The sequence below is a fragment of the Schistocerca serialis genome, chromosome 10 (assembly GCF_023864345.2).
Source record: "Schistocerca serialis cubense isolate TAMUIC-IGC-003099 chromosome 10, iqSchSeri2.2, whole genome shotgun sequence".
Classification (NCBI taxonomy): domain Eukaryota; kingdom Metazoa; phylum Arthropoda; class Insecta; order Orthoptera; family Acrididae; genus Schistocerca; species Schistocerca serialis.
Window position 1 is genome coordinate 207,053,215 of NC_064647.1, and position 21,648 is coordinate 207,074,862.

Sequence of the window (21,648 nt, forward strand, 5' to 3'; positions counted from 1 at the left end):
GGTTACATTTATTTAACCACCGCGTAATAGCGCTGAAAAACAAATACAATAATCACAAATAATTATGAGCGACAGAGTAATGATAATCGGTTGCTTACAGGAATAATCGGATGTTGTTGTTGTTGTGTTTCAATCATCCAGACTGTTGCCCCTGCAACTACTGAAAAGGCTGCTGCCCCTCTTCAGAAACCACGCGCTTGTCTGGCCTCTCAACAGATACCCCTCCGTTGTGGTTGCACCTACGGTACGGCCATCTGTATCGCTGAGGCACGCAAGCCTCCCCACCAACGGCAAGGTCCATGGTTCATGGAGGGTTGATATTATTATTATTATTAAACACGTTGCAGGCCTTTTACCAGAACACGCGAAACATTCGTGAATCCTTTTCCTGCCGGCCGTTGTGACCGAGCGGTTCTAGGCGCTTCAGTCCGCAACAGCGCTGCTGCTACGGTCGCAGGTTCGAATCCTGGATGGGTGTGTGTGATGTCCTTAGCTTAGTTAGGTTTACGTAGTTCTTAATCTAGGGGACTGATGACCTCAGATGTTAAGTCCCACAGTGCTTGGAGCCATTTCAATTTGAACTACTTGTTATTCTTGTTCTTCCAGTGCTTCTTCTTTCGTTTACTAAAGGCTCTCTTTCTTTCTTCAGTCCACTTTGGCCTTTTGGGCTTCAAGTGCTGTTTTTCTCTGACATCACTTTCCACTTGTACACCTTGTGACTATAGACGCCTTAGTCCATGACGTCCGCTGAATCTCTCTGAGCGCTTTTCAGATCAGTTTTGACTTCCGTCATCCAGGATGTAGTGGTCTTGAGTCTCTGGATGTACCTGAGTATTCTTGTTGGTGAGTCTGGTCAGTGGGAGTCTGCTGATGTGTCCATAAAATTCTAGTCGCCTGTTTATACTGTAAGCTGCGATGTTGTAGAACTTCTCTGTGGTGTCCCTGGATTAAAGCTACACTCCTGGAAATGGAAAAAAGAACACATTGACACCGGTGTGTCAGACCCACCATACTTGCTCCGGACACTGCGAGAGGGCTGTACAAGCAATGATCACACGCACGGCACAGCGGACACACCAGGAACCGCGGTGTTGGCCGTCGAATGGCGCTAGTTGCGCAGCATTTGTTCACCGCCGCCGTCAGTGTCAGCCGGTTTGCCGTGGCATACGGAGCTCCATCGCAGTCTTTAACACTGGTAGCATGCCGCGACAGCGTGGACGTGAACCGTATGTGCAATTGACGGACTTTGAACGAGGGCGTATATTGGGCATGCGGGAGGCCGGGTGGACGTACCGCCGAATTGCTCAACACGTGCGGCGTGAGGTCTCCCCAGTACATCGATGTTGTCGCCAGTGGTCGGCGGAAGGTGCACGTGCCCGTCGACCTGGGACCGGACCGCAGCGACGCAACGGATGCACGCCAAGACCGTAGGATCCTACGCAGTGCCGTAGGGGACCGCACCGCCACTTCCCAGCAAATTAGGGACACTGTTGCTCCTGGGGTATCGGCGAGGACCATTCGCAACCGTCTTCATGAAGCTGGGCTACGATCCCGCATACCGTTAGGCCGTCTTCCGCTCACGCCTCAACATCGTGCAGCCCGCCTCCAGTGGTGTCGCGACAGGCGTGAATGGAGGGACGAATGGAGACGTGTCGTCTTCAGCGATGAGAGTCGCTTCTGCCTTGGTGCCAATGATGGTCGTATGCGTGTTTGGCGCCGTGCAGGTGAGCGCCACAATCAGGACTGCATACGACCGAGGCACACAGGGCCAACACCCGGCATTATGGTGTGGGGAGCGATCTCCTACACTGGCCGTACACCACTGGTGATCGTCGAGGGGACACTGAATAGTGCACGGTACATCCAAACCGTCATCGAACCCATCGTTCTACCATTCCTAGACCGGCAAGGGAACTTGCTGTTCCAACAGGACAATGCACGTCCGCATGTATCCCGTGCCACCCAACGTGCTCTAGAAGGTGTAAGTCAACTACCCTGGCCAGCAAGATCTCCGGATCTGTCCCCCATTGAGCATGTTTGGGACTGGATGAAGCGTCGTCTCACGCGGTCTGCACGTCCAGCACGAACGCTGGTCCAACTGAGGCGCCAGGTGGAAATGGCATGGCAAGCCGTTCCACAGGACTACATCCAGCATCTCTACGATCGTCTCCATGGGAGAATAGCAGCCTGCATTGCTGCGAAAGGTGGATATACACTGTACTAGTGCCGACATTGTGCATGCTCTGTTGCCTGTGTCTATGTGCCTGTGGTTCTGTCAGTGTGATCATGTGATGTATCTGACCCCAGGAATGTGTCAATAAAGTTTCCCCTTCCTGGGACAATGAATTCACGGTGTTCTTATTTCAATTTCCAGGAGTGTATATCCTTCGTCCGTGAGTTTTGGTCCAATAATTTTCTAATGATTTTTCTTTCCTGTGTGACAATGTTCTCAAGGTCGGCCTTTATGTGTAACATCAGTGTCTCACTAGCGTATAGCACCTCAGGTTTGATTATAAAATATCAAGAATGCGCAATAATAGAGAAGGTAATGTCTCATAAACCATTTAGATGAATAGAATTTGAAACAGAAAATCTTAAGAAATGCCGATAGAATAAGATCTGACAATAATTTAGCCAATCCACAAGGCGAGGGACCTTGCGTGAACCAAAAAGTAAGGTAACGAAAATGACAAGCTTGCCTCTGTAAGGCGGTACTTAATAATTAGATCTTACAACCAAAGCTTTCTTTGGTGGTATTTAGACATGGAAATCTACAACACAATTTTAACACACATATTAAATACAGGAAATTTGTTTCAAAGCAAACAAAATATAAAATAATAGATTAAATGCAAAATGCTTAAAAACACTTATGATCACAATTTAACCTGCAAAAGAGGGAAACTCTAGCCTAAAGGTATTAAGGTTAACCACTGAATTTAGTCTTACACACTGCATATAGCCAACACAAATACACTCAAAGAAGATCTTAGTGGTATGCACAAAATGGTTCAAATGGCTCTGAGCAATATGGGACTTCAGATCTGATGTCATCAGTCCCCTAGAACTTATAACTACTTAAACCTAACTAACCTAAGGACATCACACACATCCATGCCCGAGGCAAGATTCGAACCTGCGACCGTAGCGGTAGCGCATTTCCAGACTGAAGCGCCTAGAACCGCTCGGTCACAAGGGGTACGCAGAAATCCCCAATAAAGGCAAAATTACATATACAACCAAACATTCGACAGATCAGAAATAGAAATTGTGGTGTCACCGGCAGACAGCCTTTAAATCGGCCGCGGTCCGTTAGTATACGTCGGACCCGCGTGTCGCCACTTTCAGTAATTGCAGACCGAGCGCCGCCACACGGCAGGTCTAGAGAGACTCCCTAGCACTCGCCCCCGTTGTACAGCCGACTTTGCTAGCGATGGTTCACTGTCTACATACGCTCTCATTTGCCGAGACGACAGTTTAGTATAGCCTTCAGCTACGTCATTTGCTACGACCTAGCAAGGCGCCATATTCAATTACTATGTCTTCTGAATAGATAATATTGTGATTCATGTACCATCAAGAGCGACGTTCATCATTAATGGATTAAAGTTAAGTATCAAACTAATTATGTCCGCTTTCTGAACTCTAATTCCTTGTCATTTTCCAGACCTCACGTCAGTACAGTTCTTACCTCCTCACGCCAGCCTGCATGAGCTAAAACGCGTGCATTTCGGCCTCCTCTAGTAACACGGTGTTGGCACTTCTGCCAACACAACAGAAATAACCTGAAGTAATAGAGCCTTAGCTCATATAATTATGCTCAAATAAATATTTCATTAAGCCACCAAGCGCAGGCAATAGAGGTGGGTGTATCTGTAGTGTGAGAAATACTGACCATAAACCAGTGGATAAAAAGTAGTGGCAACACTGGAAAAAATGAAATGGCGTGTGGCGAGGGCCTCTCGTCGGGTAGGCTGATCGCCGGGTGCGAGTTGACGCCACTTCGGCGACTTGCGTGTCGATGGGGGTGATGACAACCCAACACCCAGACCCTGAGCGGGAATCGAACCCGGGCTCCTTGGTACAGCACTCGGCCGCGCTGACCACTCAGCTATCGACGCGGACAGTGGCAACACTGCCATAACGTGATGTACGTGCATCACATAGCATTACCTCCGTATGTAGCTGATATCAGAAGGTCAGCTGCAGTATTGTGGTGAGCGGCACGGGTTATGTTTGAGTCAGTTACTATGTGTACTGCGTGAAAGTGCGGGACGCCAGTTCAAGGGCCCTAACAGTGTATTTGGTAAACACGAACGACATGAACGGACCAAGATTGAGGGCACAACAAAAAAAAAAAAAAATGATTCAAATGGCTCTAAGTACTATGGCACTTAACATCTAAGGTCATCAGTCGCCTAGAACTTAAAACTGCTTAAACCTAACTAACCTAAGGACATCACACACATCCATGCCCAAGGCAAGCTTCGAACCTGCGACCGTAGTGGCCGCGCCGTTCCAGACTGAAGCGCCTAGAACCGCTCGGCCACTGCGGCCGGCAATGACACAACGGCGTTTCCTTTTTGTATTGCGTCCTACCATCCTTCGTGACCATGGGCGACGCGACACGGCGAACTCAGAGCATGAACTCCTACGTATAAGGGATGGGAGATGCTGGATCATCCACCGTATTCAACCGAGATGAGTACGAAGACTGCAAGAGTTGACAAGTGCGAGAATTATCGCACTACCAGTTTAACTGCTCTTGCATCAAAATTACTTACAAGAGAAGTATGCAGAAGAATGAAAAAGAAAATTGGGGATGTCTTAGATGACGATCAGTTTGGCTTTAGGAAAGATGAAGGCACCAGAGAGGCAATTCTGACATTACAGTTCATAATGAAAGCAAGACTACAGAAAAATCAAGACACGTTCATAGGATTTGTCGACGTGGAAAAAGCGTTCGATAATGTAAAATAGTGCAAGATATTTGAAATTATGAGAAAAATAGGGTAAACTATAGGGAGAGACGGGTAATTACAATATGTGCAAGAGCCAACAGTGAATTATAAGAGTGGGCGACCCAAAAGGAAGTGCTCGTATTAAAAAAGGTGTAAGACGGGGATGTAGTCTTTCGTCCCTTCTGTCTGTACATCGAAGAAGCAATGACGGAAATACACTGAAGAGCAAAAAAAAAAAAAAAAAAAAAAAAAAAGAAAACCTGGTATCGGCATACGTTTTTAAATACAGAGATATGTAAACAGGCAGAATACGGCGCTGCGGTCTGCAACGCGTATGTAAAACAAGTGTCTGGCGCAGTTGTTAGATCGGTAGCAACCAAGTCTTCGAATGAAGCACTTGTTCAAATGGCTCTAAGAACTATGAGATTTAACATCTGAGGTCATCAGTCCCCAAGAACTTAGAACTAATTAAACCTAACTATTCTAAGGACAAATGGTTCAAATGGCTCTGACCACTATGGGACAACATCTGAGGCCATCAGTCCTCTAGAACTTAGAACTACTTAAACCTAACTAACCTAAGGACATCACACACATCCATGCCCGAGGCAGGATTCGAACCAGTGACCGTAGCGTTCTCGTGGTTCCAGACTGTAGCGCCTAGAACCGCTCCGCCACCCCGGCCGGCAACCTAAGAACATCACACACATCCATGCCCTAGGCAGGAATCAAACTTGCGACCGTAGCAGCAGCGTGGTTCCGGACTGAAGCGCCTAAAACTGCTAGGTCACAGCGGTCGGCGAAACACTTGTGAAACGGTTTGAATTCACGAAATACAGGGATATATGCCACTATATGGCATTATCGTCTATTTTGAGAGATTCACATGGGACCTGAAGATGCCATAATGAAATGCCGAAGCTGGTTGTCGTCAAAATAAAATAAAATAAAATTATTTAAATTGCTGTTAGGGAATTTCGTTAATATGGACAATCGTCAGATCTGTTTTGTAACAAGCTGGGAAACAAATCTGGAGATGGTCATTGCTGATTGAAACCGCTCATCTACAGAGCAAACGTTGGGTGATCAGTGGTTGAAATAAAAGAAATTGATTTAGTATTACCCGCAATTGCTTGCACGGAGTTTAATTTAACTGCGGTTTAAAGCGAGACCGTACCGCTGATTGCCAGACGTGGTATTTTGCACGGAAACGGGCAGCTCTGTGTCCACGGATGGGGAAACTCGCGTGATTCACCGGTGGTACTGCGTCACCAGCGTCCTACATACTCAGGGCCGTGGGGGTGAACCGACCAGTCAATACGAAGGCCGCACTTAGCGCGTGGGAGTAGTCAGCGGGGCGGCGGAAACACCGCACATCACCTGCGCCGCTAGATTGCTCTGCCCTGCTCGCACATAGCAGCGAGTGCCGCTGGTGCATTCACCAGCCAGGTTCGCGATTTTCTTCAGAAAGCACCACGGCCGAGCTGGGTAGATAGGGGAATCTGGTCGAGGAGACTTGACAGCTAGAATCACGTCCATACACTATCGTAAACTCTCGTGTAGTTCGATATTTCTGTGATCAGATGGAACGACACGAACGACTTACTACCGAGATTCGGTACGTTATACTGATCGATGAATGTTCAGCACACTGTGATGAAAAAAGTCGCAACACCAAAAAAGTATTTAGAGTAATCAAATTTCGAGAATACATTCGCCTAGGTAAGATATTTAAGTGATTAACAAAGCAGATTCACAGGTTAATGGAACCGAGAGATAAGCCATTGCAGATGTGAGATGCAGGTTAGTCCATAACCGGTGGAAACCGGCAGAATGTTGAATGCAAGTATGGAAACGTGCTGCACAGGTGCCGGGTGTCACTTTGTGGAATGGAGTTTCGTGCCTATTGCATCTGGTCGGTCAATACAGCGACGGTTGCCGATGTTTGAGGATGATACTGTATTTGTCGCCCAGTGATGTCCCATATGTGCTCGGTTGTAGACCGAGCTCTTGATCCAGCAGACCAAGACAACATGTCAACGCTCTTTAGAGCACGTTGGATTACGACAGCAGTATGCAGGCGAGCGTTGTCCAGTTGGAAAACAACTCCCTAGAATGTTGTTCATGAATGGCAGCAAAACAGGTCGAATCAGTAGATTGACGCACAGATTTGCAGTAAGGTTGTGTGGGATAACTACGACAGCGCGCCCACTGTTGTAAGTAGGCTGTTTAGGTTTTCTTATAGGTAACGCCACGTAGCGCTCTGTATGAAAATCACTGGCTGTGCTGTGTGCAGTCTGTGGCTAGTTTGCATTGTTGTCTGCCATTGTAGTGTTGGGCAGCTGGATGTTAACAGCGCGTAGCGTTGCGCAATTGGAGGTGAGCCGCCAGCAGTGGTGGATGTGGGGAGAGAAATGGCGGAGTTTTGAAATTTGTAAGACTGGATGTCATGAACTGCTATGTATATTATGATTTTTCAACACTATTAAGGTAAATACATTGTTTGTTCTCTATTAAAATCTTTCATTTGCTAAGTATGCCTATCAGTAGTTAGTGCCTTCAGTAGTTTCAATCTATTATTTAGCTGGCAGTAGTGGCGCTCGCTATGTTGCAGTAGTTCGAGTAACGAAGATTTTTATGAGGTAAGTGATTTGTGAAAGGTATAGGTTAATGTTAGTCAGGGCCATTCTTTTGTAGGGATTATTGAAAGTCAGATTGCGTTGCGCTAAAAATATTGTGTGTCAGTTTAAGGACAGTCTTCTATAATTCTTCAAAGGGGACGTTTCACTGTCATACGAAGTCGCAGCACAGATCATAACTCCAGGTGCTGGTCCAGGCCTGCAACTGGTCTCGTTCTAGCCAATACACTGGAGGCGAGGCAGAACCAGCTTTCATCGGGTATGAGGTATTATGAAACAGCATTTTTACATAAGATAAATTTTATTGAAAGTTTTGTACAACGGTTTCCTTACTGGATTGTTCTGACTGGGAGAGCGGCAGCTGTGTCGTCTGTGAATCCTTCTGCTGCGGCAGCGGCGGCGTCTGATTACGCCTGGCGGTGTGTATCTCGTGTCATAGTCTCGCCCAGTTGACTGGAGACGCACCTCGTGCTGTGGCCCGTTTAATTATTGAGAACGAAGTCGTGAATCGGATGGTGATACCTTGGATGTGGCGTCCCAGTGTTTCTCTTCTCTATGCTGCCGCGTGTGTTGTGCGTCGGCCAGAGAAGCGGCGCGGCGGGGGAAGGCCAGTGTCTGGGACTCGAACAACGGACGCCAGCTTGCCAATCTTTGGCTGTCAGATCTTCATCCCAGCTCACAGGTGACTGCTGATGTGAGGCCGTCTCCTTCCCGTCCTCACGAGTCACCCGGGTACGTAGAAATCAGTCTTCGAATACCTTCTAACTTCTGTCTCCTGGCGGCGAGGCTGCTGCTTGCTATTCCATTACAGCGGCGGACTTGGTGCTTCTGTGTACGATGTAGTCTCTTCTTGCATGACAGTCTTTCAGCACCGAAACTGAACTGAAAAGTACTCTCGGGCCCATTGCGTCTCGCGTATTTATTTACTTCAGTTCACTGGAGGTGAACGACTTCACGGTCATTGCCTCTTCTGTCACGTTGAAAAGCTTCTCGAAGAATCTTCTTAACGTCGGTCATTGGCTCTTGGAATGTAGGCGAGGCCCTTTGATCACATGTGACAACTGTGAATTTCTGTTCCGACACTGACAATGTTGAGTGTTTATGGAAAAAGTTCAAGGCAATCGTAAAATGCGTTTTAGACAGGTACGTGCCGAGTAAAACTGTGAGGGACGGGAAAAACCCACCGTGGTACAACAACAAAGTTAGGAAACTACTGCGAAAGCAAAGAGAGCTCCACTCCAAGTTTAAACGCAGCCAAAACCTCTCAGACAAACAGAAGCTAAAAGATGTCAAAGTTAGCGTAAGGAGGGCTATGCTTGAAGCGTTCAGTGAATTCGAAAGTAAAATTCTATGTACCGACTTGACAGAAAATCCTAGGAAGTTCTGGTCTTACGTTAAATCAGTAAGTGGCTCGAAACAGCATATCCAGACACTACGGGATGATGATGGCATTGAAACAGAGGATGACACGCGTAAAGCTGAAATACTAAACACCTTTTTCCAAAGCTGTTTCACAGAGGAAGACCGCACTGCAGTTCCTTCTCTAAATCCTCGCACAAACGAAAAAATGGCTGACATCGAAATAAGTGTCCAAGGAATAGAAAAGCGACTGGAATCACTCAATAGAGGAAAGTCCACTGGACCTGACGGGATACCAATTCGATTCTACACAGAGTACGCGAAAGAACTTGCCCCCCTTCTAACAGCCGTGTACCTCAAGTCTCTAGAGGAACGGAGGGTTCCAAATGATTGGAAAAGAGCACAGATAGTCCCAGTCTTCAAGAAGGGTCGTCGAGCAGATGCGCAAAACTATAGACTTATATCTCTGACGTCGATCTGTTGTAGAATTTTAGAACATGTTTTTTGCTCGAGTATCATGTCGTTTTTGGAAACCCAGAATCTACTATGTAGGAATCAACATGGATTCCGGAAACAGCGATCGTGTGAGACCCAACTCGCTTTATTTGTTCACGAGACCCAGAAAATATTAGATACAGGCTCCCAGGTAGATGCTATTTTTCTTGACTTCCGGAAGGCGTTCGATACAGTTCCGCACTGTCGCCTGATAAACAGAGTAAGAGCCTACGGAATATCAGACCAGCTGTGTGGCTGGATTGAAGAGTTTTTAGCAAACAGAACACAGCATGTTGTTATCAATGGAGAGACGTCTACAGACGTTAAAGTAACCTCTGGCGTGCCACAGGGGAGTGTTATGGGACCATTGCTTTTCACAATATATATAAATGACCTAGTAGATAGTGTCGGAAGTTCCATGCGGCTTTTCGCGGATGATGCTGTAGTATACAGAGAAGTTGCAGCATTAGAAAATTGTAGCGAAATGCAGGAAGATCTGCAGCGGATAGGCACTTGGTGCAGGGAGTGGCAACTGACCCTTAACATAGACAAATGTAATGTATTGCGAATACATAGAAAGAAGGATCCTTTATTGTATGATTATATGATAGCGGAACAAACACTGGTAGCAGTTACTTCTGTAAAATATCTGGGAGTATGCGTGCGGAACGATTTGAAGTGGAATGATCATATAAAATTAATTGTTGGTAAGGCGGGTACCAGGTTGAGATTCATTGGTAGAGTGCTTAGAAAATGTAGTCCTTCAACAAAGGAGGTGGCTTACAAAACACTCGTTCGACCTATACTTGAGTATTGCTCATCAGTGTGGGATCCATACCAGATCGGGTTGACGGAGGAGATAGAGAAGATCCAAAGAAGAGCGGCGCTTTTCGTCACAGGGTTATTTGGTAACCGTGATAGCGTTACGGAGATGTTTAATAAACTCAAGTGGCAGACTCTGCAAGAGAGGCGCTCTGCATCGCGGTGTAGCTTGCTCGCCAGGTTTCGAGAGGGTGCGTTTCTGGATGAGGTATCGAATATATTGCTTCCCCCTACTTATACCTCCCGAGGAGATCACGAATGTAAAATTAGAGAGATTAGAGCGCGCACGGAGGCTTTCAGACAGTCGTTCTTCCCGCGAACCATACGGGACTGGAACAGGAAAGGGAGGTAATGACAGTGGCACGTAAAGTGCCCTCCGCCACACACCGTTGGGTGGCTTGCGGAGTATAAATGTAGATGTAGATGTAGATGTAGAAACACGTGGGCCGGTCGGGCGATGCCCTGACGGCTGAATCGACAGCTTCCGCTTACGTGGGGAGGGCGATGGCTTCTCCTGAACGTGCTGTGCTGACTTGCAACCGCCGGCCGTTGCCACTGCTACTCTGTACGCTGTTTGCCAGTGCGTAATTCTTCTAACCTATGTTTTTCATTTATTTTCTAATTTCTACTTCACATTCCATTGATTTCACTAATTTATTTACCTATCTTAAGTACCAGGCAACAAGACCTACACCCTGCCCGCCAATGAGCTCACGCTTGACGCTACTGAAGTGGCAAATGGTGGTGGTTTGAGGTCAGTGGGAGCCGGCCGCTGTGAGCGGTTCTAGGCGCTTCAGTCCGGAACCGCGCTGCTGCTACGGTCGCAGGTTTGAATCCTGCCTCGAGCATGGATGTGTGTGATGTCCTTAGGTTAGTTAGGTTTAAGTAGTTCTAAGTCTATAGGACTTATGAGCTCAGATGTTAAGTCCCATAGTGCTTAGAACCATTTGAACCATTTTTTTTAGGTCAGTGGGATGCACACTAAAGAACATCTGGCTCGGAGCTCTCCTTGAAGTAACGGATTTGTAACAGTTTGTTGTGTCAGGGTGGTGCCAAGTGCTGCTCAAATTGCTGCTGCAGGTGCAGAACGGTGCTCCAGAGCCACACGCTGAACGCGGTCGTCTTCCCTCTCGGTAGAGCCACGTGGTCGTCCGGAGCCCGTTCTTCCGCTACCTACAGTCACGTGACAACCGCTGCCACCAGCCATGTACAGTGGCTACATTCCTGCCAAGTCTTTCTGCAATATCGCAGAAAGAACATCCCGCTTCTTGTAGCCCGTAATGGTACTCGAAGTACGTAGCCGTTACGGCAGCTCACCTGAACCTCTCGATACCAGCAATATTTTACTGTGTTTATGTAAAATAGTTAACATATTTCTGTGACAACATTCAGATTTGGTTTCATTAATGTACAGGTATTTTGATACATCGATATGTTTATATTGCAATGATATTATTCTTATGTGTATTCTTTTTTTTTGTCACTATGATCTTTGACGTACTTGTAACTCTGATTTTTGGGCGCGTAAGCGGTTATTAGAGACTTGGACCTTGAGAAAGTCAAGTCTTGGACGTCATGTTGGAAAGACGCATATTGTAGCCAGTTTATAAACTGTGAACTTCAACAGTGAGGAACATGTTTTCCAGTATGTTTTGTATTGAGAAGTGATGTTTTGTGTATTACGTGCCATTGCAACAAAAACAATAGAAAGGAAGTGTAACTTGAATTTGGAGTGCTGATTACTTTTTTTATACCACCATTGTGCTAACTTTGAAAGGTTTAATCTTCAAGAATGGTTTGTGAAGCGCATCTACAAAACTTTTGAATATAGCAGAATAAAACCTAGGCCTCTTAGCATCCGAGCTTTGAATCATCACCACCTAGATTTTCGACGATTGAGACACGATTTAACAACGAGACCAGCGTGGGAAACTCGAAAAGGTGGGTGCCTAGTTTATTCATTATTACATGAATTGACTTTATTAACTGTGCTCTAATGACACCTGCCACATAATAACTTTGTTGTTGCCCGAAAATGCAGTATTTATCAGCCTGAGCAACACCACAATCATTATTAAATTTTGATCTTTGTTGTGGTAGGGTTGTTAGAAGCCCTATTACACGACCTCGCTCAAACTCAATGAGGTTCTGTTATTGTCGACTTTGTCACCTTTTAAGGCGTTCTTGACTAACATCAATTCACTACGTCCAGTCTCAAAGTAACTACCGTTCACGACTGTTACAGCGTTTACTGAAGGCAAATCTGATTTGCATCCTCATAGTGGCGCTATTAGCGCCACACTTATGCGACTCACGCTAAATTTGAATAGATATCATCTTTCAGACGTAGAAACACGCTTACCAACTTTCGGTTATGTCGTACAATTTCATCTTGCTGTTGCGGTTTTTTTTCTGTCAGTGTATGTACGAGATGCGACAATGAAGTAATGTGAAAAAAATTTTGCTCACCGTTTGTTGTGTACATAGTTCCGCGTAGTCAGTGCGTACACAACTTTCCCACTAGAGCGCGCCCCGCTAAGCACAACAGCGCAGGCGCAGCGCTCGTCCGTCTCCGCACTATGAGATGGCGCTGTCTTACAGACGGACCAAATTCTGCTTCCGCCGATCCGCGTACTAATATGTAACGCAGCCAATGAGATTGCTGCTAACGTAGAACCTTTTCTCCTCGGGGATCACACTCGCGCAGTGATACCTGAGCGCGCGAGGTATTATAACGAGTGTACAAACCTCCGATTAGTCAGTCTGCCTTAGTCTATAGTCAAGTTTCAGTCTGTGCGTAATAAGATTATCATATTCCTGTACATAGCCATGAAGATAAATGTATAGACACTTTGTCAAGTACCGAGCGAGGTGGCGCGGTGGTTAGCACACTGGACTCGCATTCTGGAGGACGACGGTTCAATCCCGTCTCCAGCCATCCTGATTTAGGTTTCCCGTGATTTCCCTAAATCGTTTCAGGCAAATGCCGGGATGGTTCCTTTGAAAGAGCACGGCCGATTTCCTTCCCAATCCTTCCCTAACCCGAGCTTGCGCTCCGTCTCTAATGACCTCGTTGTCGACGGGACATTAAACACTAACCACCGCCACCACTTTGTCAAGTATCAGAGATATGTGAGAATAAGATTAACGTATCAACCCAAAGGAACTTCAGATTGTCAATTGTAAACACCATCCAGAACCAAGTTAAGTTATTTTTATGCTTGTTATTATTTCAATAAATGTGTGTGAAAATTAATGAAGTTCTGTTTAAAGTTGGTCACCGTCAATCTGCTACTCTAAGCGTGCAAGTGGCATTTCTATCGTCTGACCTAACGGCAGAAGATAAACACGCCACGATAAGACCATGAGACATATTGCTGACACTCGCCTACTTCGTTAGAGCGACAAGTCAAATAATCTGATGGTGTGTGTACCGAAGGTCTTACAGTACGAACACAACATCGCTTTAGTCAAGTTTAGTGTTGTCTCGTTCAGATTAGTTTCCTTTTGATTACACACACTTTTTCCAGCGCTTCTGCCATTGATGGTAACATTTCTGGAACTCATCTTCTGTAATATCCTCCATCTGTAATATCCTCCAAGACCCTCGTCACAGCTTTTTGGACATCTTGTGTTGTTTGAAATTGGTGTCCCTTGATCGCCGTTTTGAATCTTGGAAATAGAAGAAAGTCGCACGGAGCGATATCTGGTGAATAAGGTGGCTGTGGTAGTACTGAAATTTTTTCTGAGGTTAAAAATTGCTGTACTGACAGAGCAGTATGGGACGGCGCATTATCGTGATGCAGAATCCAATTATCAGCAATGTTGACACGGATACGAAGAACTCATTTACGAAGTCTTTATAAAATTTCTTTGTAGTAATATTCGTTAACTATTTGTCCAGGAGACACCCACTCTTTATGAACAATTGCCTTGGAATCAAAGAAACACACAAGCATGCATTTCACTTTTGACTTTGTTATGCGAGCTTTTTTTTGGTCTGGGTGATCCCTTTGAGCACCACTGCGAACTTTGGCGTTTTGTCTCTGGATCGTACTGAAAAAACTTTCATCACCAGTGATAACACGGCTTAACAATTATGGATTGATTTCCGTTTTCTCTAACAGATCGGCTGCCACATTTTTCCGTGTTTCTCGCTGTTGTGGTGTGAGATTTTTGTGGACCATTTTTGCACAAATCTTTCTCATACCAAGATCTTCACTTATTATCAGACGAACCGTTTCTCGATTGATGTTCAGTTCTTCTAGAATCATTTTCATGGCTAATCTTCGATCAGATCGTACGAGTTCACGTACCCTGGCCAAGTTGACATCCGTCCGTGAGGTTGATGGTCGTCCACTGCGGTCTTCATCTTCAACCTTCGTTCCACCTTCACTACACATTTTATGTCAACGAAAAACTTGAGCTCTTGACATAACCTCCTCTCCAAAACACTCTGAAGCTTACCGTAAGTTGTCGTCCCGTTTTCATCCAATTTAACGCAAAAGAAATGGCATACCGTTGCGCAATGTTATGCGGTTCCATTTCCGTGACGAGAGACACAAACACGTGTTAACTTATTACAGCACAACTCATGACTGAGCAGTTGCATCGATGTGCCACTTGGACTAGAAGCAGCTTATAGACCAAAGTCAAAGGTATTGTGCCTACGCAAGCCTGCAGGGTTGCCACATATTGCAAAGAAAAGCAGTATCATTACTTCATTGTCACACCTCGTATGTAAGTTTCACATCTCCTCCTAAACCATGGGACTGGTTTCAGCTAAACTTTCTAAACATAACAGTTAAAGACTGGAAACAATCGTTTTAAGTGTAAGAACCACCTACATATCAAAGAGGTGGGAAGGGATGATAAACAAGTATAGCCTAAAACGTGCGAATAGCCAGTCATTATTCGTCCAGTATTTGGGAATGAGAGCAATTGGCGACTTCCAAAAAACTACTCATAATTTCAAACCTTTACGAAACTTTTTCTCGCTGACAACCGTCGTAAAATGACGAAAGGGAAGAAACGTTTATCTGCTATTGATGGGTGAGAAGACTGAAAGAGAGTGGGGGAGGAGGAGGTCAAGAGGGAGAAGGAGAGGATGACATTGACTTAGATGGGTGAGGAGAAGAAATTAGACGGGAGAACAGGAGGAGGTTAACTGGGAGAAGGGAAGGATGAGATTGATGTAGATGGGTGAGGAGAAGAAATTAAAGGTGAGAACAGGAGATAGAGGTGGGAAGGAGGTGATGCACAGCGAGAGGGAGAGGAGATGGACAGGGAGAATTGCAGGAGGAATGGATAGAGTGGTGGGAGGGGGAGAGGAGATGGACAGAGGTGGAGAAGGACTAACAGAAGATTTGAATAAACACAGACCTGGGCAACGCTGGGTACTCATCTAGTCGGAAACAAAAAATTGTTTAGAAGTAGGATAAAAATTCAGAGTGAATAATATTAACGATAAGATTTGATGCTGATATTGGTGTTCTCTATAATACTGAGATAGAGTTTCAGAATATTTCGAATGAAATAGTGTAATGAGCACAGAATACGAATTAAGAGTAAAGTGAAGGAAGAGGAAGGTAATGAGGGATAGCAGAAATGAGAGTGGTCATGAAATTAATCTCAAAAGTGTCGATCATGAAGTAGATGAAGTTTAGGAATTCTGCTCGCGTGGAAACGAAATAACACATGACGGACGAAGCAAGGAGGGCATAAAAAGCAGACATTCCTGCCCAGAGGAAGTCTATGGCGTCAAATGTAGGCCTTAATTTGAGGAATCAATTTCTGGGAATGTACGTTTGGCGCACAGCGCTCGATGGAAGTGACTTATGGACTTTGGGGGGAGACTGGAAAAGAAGGGCATCAAAGCATTTGAGATGTGGTGCTACAGAAGAATACTGAAATTTGGGTGGACTGAGAAGATAAGGAATGACGAGTGCAACGTGGCGGGTACGTGCAAACCGGCGACAAGTGAAATAATAAGTACAGAGGACTTGCAAGATACAACTAATTTATTACTGATCAACAGTTTAACCCAAAGGGCACACTATTTACCCAAAAATTTTGTACAACTGTCTCTTATTCACAAGTCAGAAAAATACATTACACAATAACTTCCTGATTGAATTAGGTGCAAACAAGAACTTCTTATAACTTCTCTACTATCTGTGAACGCTTCAATAATAAAAGGTAAAATCAGTTTCATTTAAAAAGGGCACTCGAATAATGAAGGTGAAATAAGTTTCTTTTAAATAGGTCACCTGGGCAAGCGCAATAGGACAACTCACATAATTCCCAATTTCCGCTACCCATCAAGTATTTCTCTTTAACATGTGCATAAGTTCAACTCCCGCTGCACGTAAGGTATAATTCAGAGCACTAGTCACCTTCCTTACGGTTTTGAAGGTAAATATATAAGCAGTATAGAAAACGGAACAGTCGCCTTGGCGTCCCAATGCAGAGAAAACTTAACTTAATGCAAGATCCCCACTCACTGCAACCCGGAGAACACAGTGGCCGCCGTATCGGTTGCCATTTTCCCCGCGGCCAAAAGAACCTCCCGTTCCCTCTGGTACTGGTCGGCCAAGGCGTCGTACTCCGGACATCGATCTAGACACGGACTAGGTGCCTGCTGCAGTGCTGCAACAGAAAAGCACAAACACACAGCCACAGCCAAAAGAAACAATGTTAACAGCCTCAGAATATAGTAAGATAAAATTCTGCAAAGATGGATCACATCAAGACAAAGGCAAATTAAAAATGGTTAAAAGCATTAACTGTAGACTTCAAATGTCAAAATATGTAAAACTGCCCCAGCACAAACAGACTAGTTTTAAAAGGCCAACGATAATACAAAGCATAATCCAGTACGTCGCAGTTCCAATACAATATTGACACTCATAGGAAAAGGTAGAAGCTAGTGAGGTAGGCCCGATTGCAAAACTAGAAAGCTTGAATGTCTACTTCTTCAATAGACAGCTGCGTGGAACATAGTTCAACTCCATTAGCCAAAGTGAATAACACATTGCTCAGCGTCCGGTGTAGAAGACCGTGGCCCAGTCACGCCTCAAGAACTTGCAATAACAGGCCCGCTTCCGCACTCTGAGCCACATACACCGGTCAAATCCAGCTAACTCCACGCAGACACTAGTTTCACCCTCTGAGCAGCGACACGTACCGGCCGTTCCAGTCTGACCGCCAGCCTACCAGCACAACCACCGGCCAGCGAGGCAAAGATAAGCAAAGCCAGAGGGAAACAATCGATCCGGATGAATCGAACGGAGAAAGCAATTGGCGTTGGCGCCTCCCCACGTATCAAGGAGGTTATCCACAGAAGCGGTGAAGAAAAAAACGTTCCCATTGATAAGAAGGAGGGGCAGTGGATGCGTTGAGGCAACTGAGAGTAACTTCTATGGTACTGAACACAGCCGTAAAAATTTGAAGATAGAACTTGGAATGTACCCAGCAAATACACTCCTGGAAATTGAAATAAGAACACCGTGAATTCATTGTCCCAGGAAGGGGAAACTTTATTGACACATTCCTGGGGTCAGATACATCACATGATCACACTGACAGAACCACAGGCACATAGACACAGGCAACAGAGCATGCACAATGTCGGCACTAGTACAGTGTATATCCACCTTTCGCAGCAATGCAGGCTGCTATTCTCCCATGGAGACGATCATAGAGATGCAGGATGTAGTCCTGTGGAACGGCTTGCCATGCCATTTCCACCTCAGTTGGACCAGCGTTCGTGCTGGACGTGCAGACCGCGTGAGACGACGCTTCATCCAGTCCCAAACATGCTCAATGGGGGACAGATCCGGAGATCTTGCTGGCCAGGGTAGTTGACGTACACCTTCTAGAGCACGTTGGGTGGCACGGGATACATGCGGACGTGCATTGTCCTGTTGGAACAGCAAGTTCCCTTGCCGGTCTAGGAATGGTAGAACGATGGGTTCGATGACGGTTTGGATGTACCGTGCACTATTCAGTGTCCCCTCGACGATCACCAGTGGTGTACGGCCAGTGTAGGAGATCGCTCCCCACACCATGATGCCGGGTGTTGGCCCTGTGTGCCTCGGTCGTATGCAGTCCTGATTGTGGCGCTCACCTGCACGGCGCCAAACACGCATACGACCATCATTGGCACCAAGGCAGAAGCGACTCTCATCGCTGAAGACGACACGTCTCCATTCGTCCCTCCATTCACGCCTGTCGCGACACCACTGGAGGCGGGCTGCACGATGTTGGGGCGTGAGCGGAAGACGGCCTAGCGGTGTGCGGGACCGTAGCCCAGCTTCATGGAGACGGTTGCGAATGGTCCTCGCCGATACCCCAGGAGCAACAGTGTACCTAATTTGCTGGGAAGTGGCGGTGCGGTCCCCTACGGCACTGCGTAGTATCCTACGGTCTTGGCGTGCATCCGTGCGTCGCTGCGGTCCGGTCTCAGGTCGACGGGCACGTGCACCTTCCTCCGACCACTGGCGACAACATCGATGTACTGTGGAGACGTCACGCCCCACGTTTTGAGCAATTCGGCGGTACGTCCACCCGGCCTCCCACATGCCCACTATACGCCCTCGCTCAAAGTCCGTCAACAGCACATACGGTTCACGTCCACGCTGTCGCGGCATGCTACCAGTGTTAAGGACTGCGATGGAGCTCCGTATGCCACGGCAAACTGGCTGACACTGACGGCGGCGGTGCACAAATGCTGCGCAGCTAGCGCCATTCGACGGCCAACACCGCGGTTCCTGGTGTGTCCGCTGTGCCGTGCGTGTGATCATTGCTTGTACAGCTCTCTCGCAGTGTCCGGAGCAAGTATGGTGGGTCTGACACACCGGTGTCAATGTGTTCTTTTTCCATTTCCAGGAGTGTAATTCAGGGCACTGGGTGCAAGTGCTACCCTCAGATGAAGAGATTGTCATGGCGGTGGTAAAGCATGGAATCAGTCAGGAGATTGAGACGATTAAAGAAACCGCTAATACTCTTAACAGTGTCTTCAGCCTTCTTAATGACATAAATTCGGCTGTGAAAAGACTACAGATATCCTACATGCAGATGACACCACTCAATTATGATAAGATCCCAAAGTGTGTGGATTTTGATTGCAATGTTCCATTTGCTACAGGGTTACCACTGGGTTACTTAGCGGGCAACACGGGGGTGCGATAGAGTGCTTGCTACGAAAGTATACGTGCAGCACTGTGAACATGGTTACTGTCACCTTTGAAGGCTAGAGTGCTCCCGAATCAATAGTCGTTTCTGTAAACAGAAAGTCGCCTTCCCTCTAAGGATTCCCATTTGAGATCCCGAAACATGTCCGTAACACCTGCGTGTTACTTGGAACTGTGGGTAAGAGAGCTATCAGCCCACGTCTGAGGTGCTCTGATGTCTTAGGTGTCTGGTGTGGATCCCAAATACTCGATCAGTACTCTAGGATAGGTCACACTAGCATCCTGTATGCGGTGTCCTTTACAGACGAACCACGCTTTCCTAAAAGTCTCCCAATAAACCGATGTCGACCATTCGCCTGCCCTACAACAATCCTCACACGCTCGTTCCATTTCGCACCGTGGTGCAACTTTATGTTCCCATATTCAAACGACATGAGTGTATCAAGCAGGACACTAATAATACTGGAGCCGAACATTACAGTTTTGATCTTCATACTTAGTCGCATTGACTTACATTTTCCCACATTCGTCGTACAAACTAGAAATTCTGTCTAATTGATCTTGTTCCCTCCTACAAGCACACAATGTCGACACCTTACGTACACTGTAGGATCATCAGCAAACAATCGCAGCTTGCTGCTGCCCTGTCCGGCATATCATTTAGCTGTACAGAAAATAATAGCGGTCCTGTTGTAACACCATAGCAATAATATTCTACTGATTTATTTTGCCTTTTGTTTTATTTAGTGTTACATCCTTGAGCTTCTGTAAAAGTGTTTGTTTGAATAGATAACACATAATTGTATAATCATTTCTTTGTAAAAACTTTCATGTCGTGATTTGATTCTATGCAATGTAGTGTATCTGTCATTTAAATTCTTTGTCCCAATTGGAGGGAGGCAAAACTTACTGTATATATTTGGAATTTTATTTAAATAATTTTGTTTAGAACTACCCATATGTGCAAATAAGTTTTGTTTAAAATGTTTGTTTACTGTTATGTAAACTGCTGACCTTCACTTAGGATTCTTAGTTATTCTGTAAGGGAAAGGTAGTGTGGTTCCCCTCGGGAACGGAACTTAGTAGCGCGCGCAAGTTGTGGTTGGCCTAGGTAGAAAAGGTGGAACAAAGAGTCAGTCGGGGACGAGCTACCAAACTATCAACTGCTCATGTAAAAGTTGTTATAGTGCTGGTTCCGAGAGATGCTTTCCCTGACGCTTTCCAATGCCTCGGATGGACGGATGAAGAGCTGTAAATATTCTGGAATTATCACCGCCACCAAGAAATAACAGAGTCCAGCAATTCTACTTGCAAATCCACCTACTAACCTGCAATCGGCACCACATTGCGCAATCACTGTAACGGAGTACTACAGTAATGTACAGTGAAGGATCAGCTTATTGGATGTGTTAGTGTGCTCAAATACAAGGTAATTTATAACTGAATTTTTGTACCTACCTTGATTTTTTTTCCTTATCATAACACCTGTCAGGTTCCTCTCCATTTGAACTAAAGTGATTACGGAGTGTCCTTACTGAAAGAACATTAAAGTCTAGTGTTTTGCTAATTAATGCCTCTTGAACATAGAAAAAAGAAAGTTAAAGTTAATGTGGCAAGAGGGTGAGTTAAAGTAAATGACCCTTGCTGAAAATAATTTTCCTGTTAAACCCTCTTATCAATATGTTGTTGCCAACTTCAAAATTAAGAGTTCTTAAGAATGAAGCTTATAAAGTTTTGCTTAGTAAATGATCACCTTGCTGCCTGTTGTAAACCGCAAAAGGTGAGTCAGAACCTTACAAATATGTTTATTTTGTGTCTCACTGTAGTAAAAGTGGAAAACTGCAATAGTGGAAAGTTACATACTCATGCTTGCTAAGCAATTGCTTCTTTCGGGTATTGAAAGTGCATATTAATAGTGTAATATGATCCACAGGTTATCCTTATGCTCACGATAAATAACAATTAATAGAAAGATCATTATTTATGAAAACAATAATTTCTTTATTCAAAAGACAGTGAGAAGTAAGAATTCCATTTAAGTTTCATTCTGAATAGAAAAGTATTTAGTTGAGAGAGACTTAACCTGTGATCAGTTTATAATTTTGCAGTGAACTACATTTAAAATTTTATGTCAGCTAGGAAAATGTGTGAAAAGTAATAATGAACCTATGTCAAACT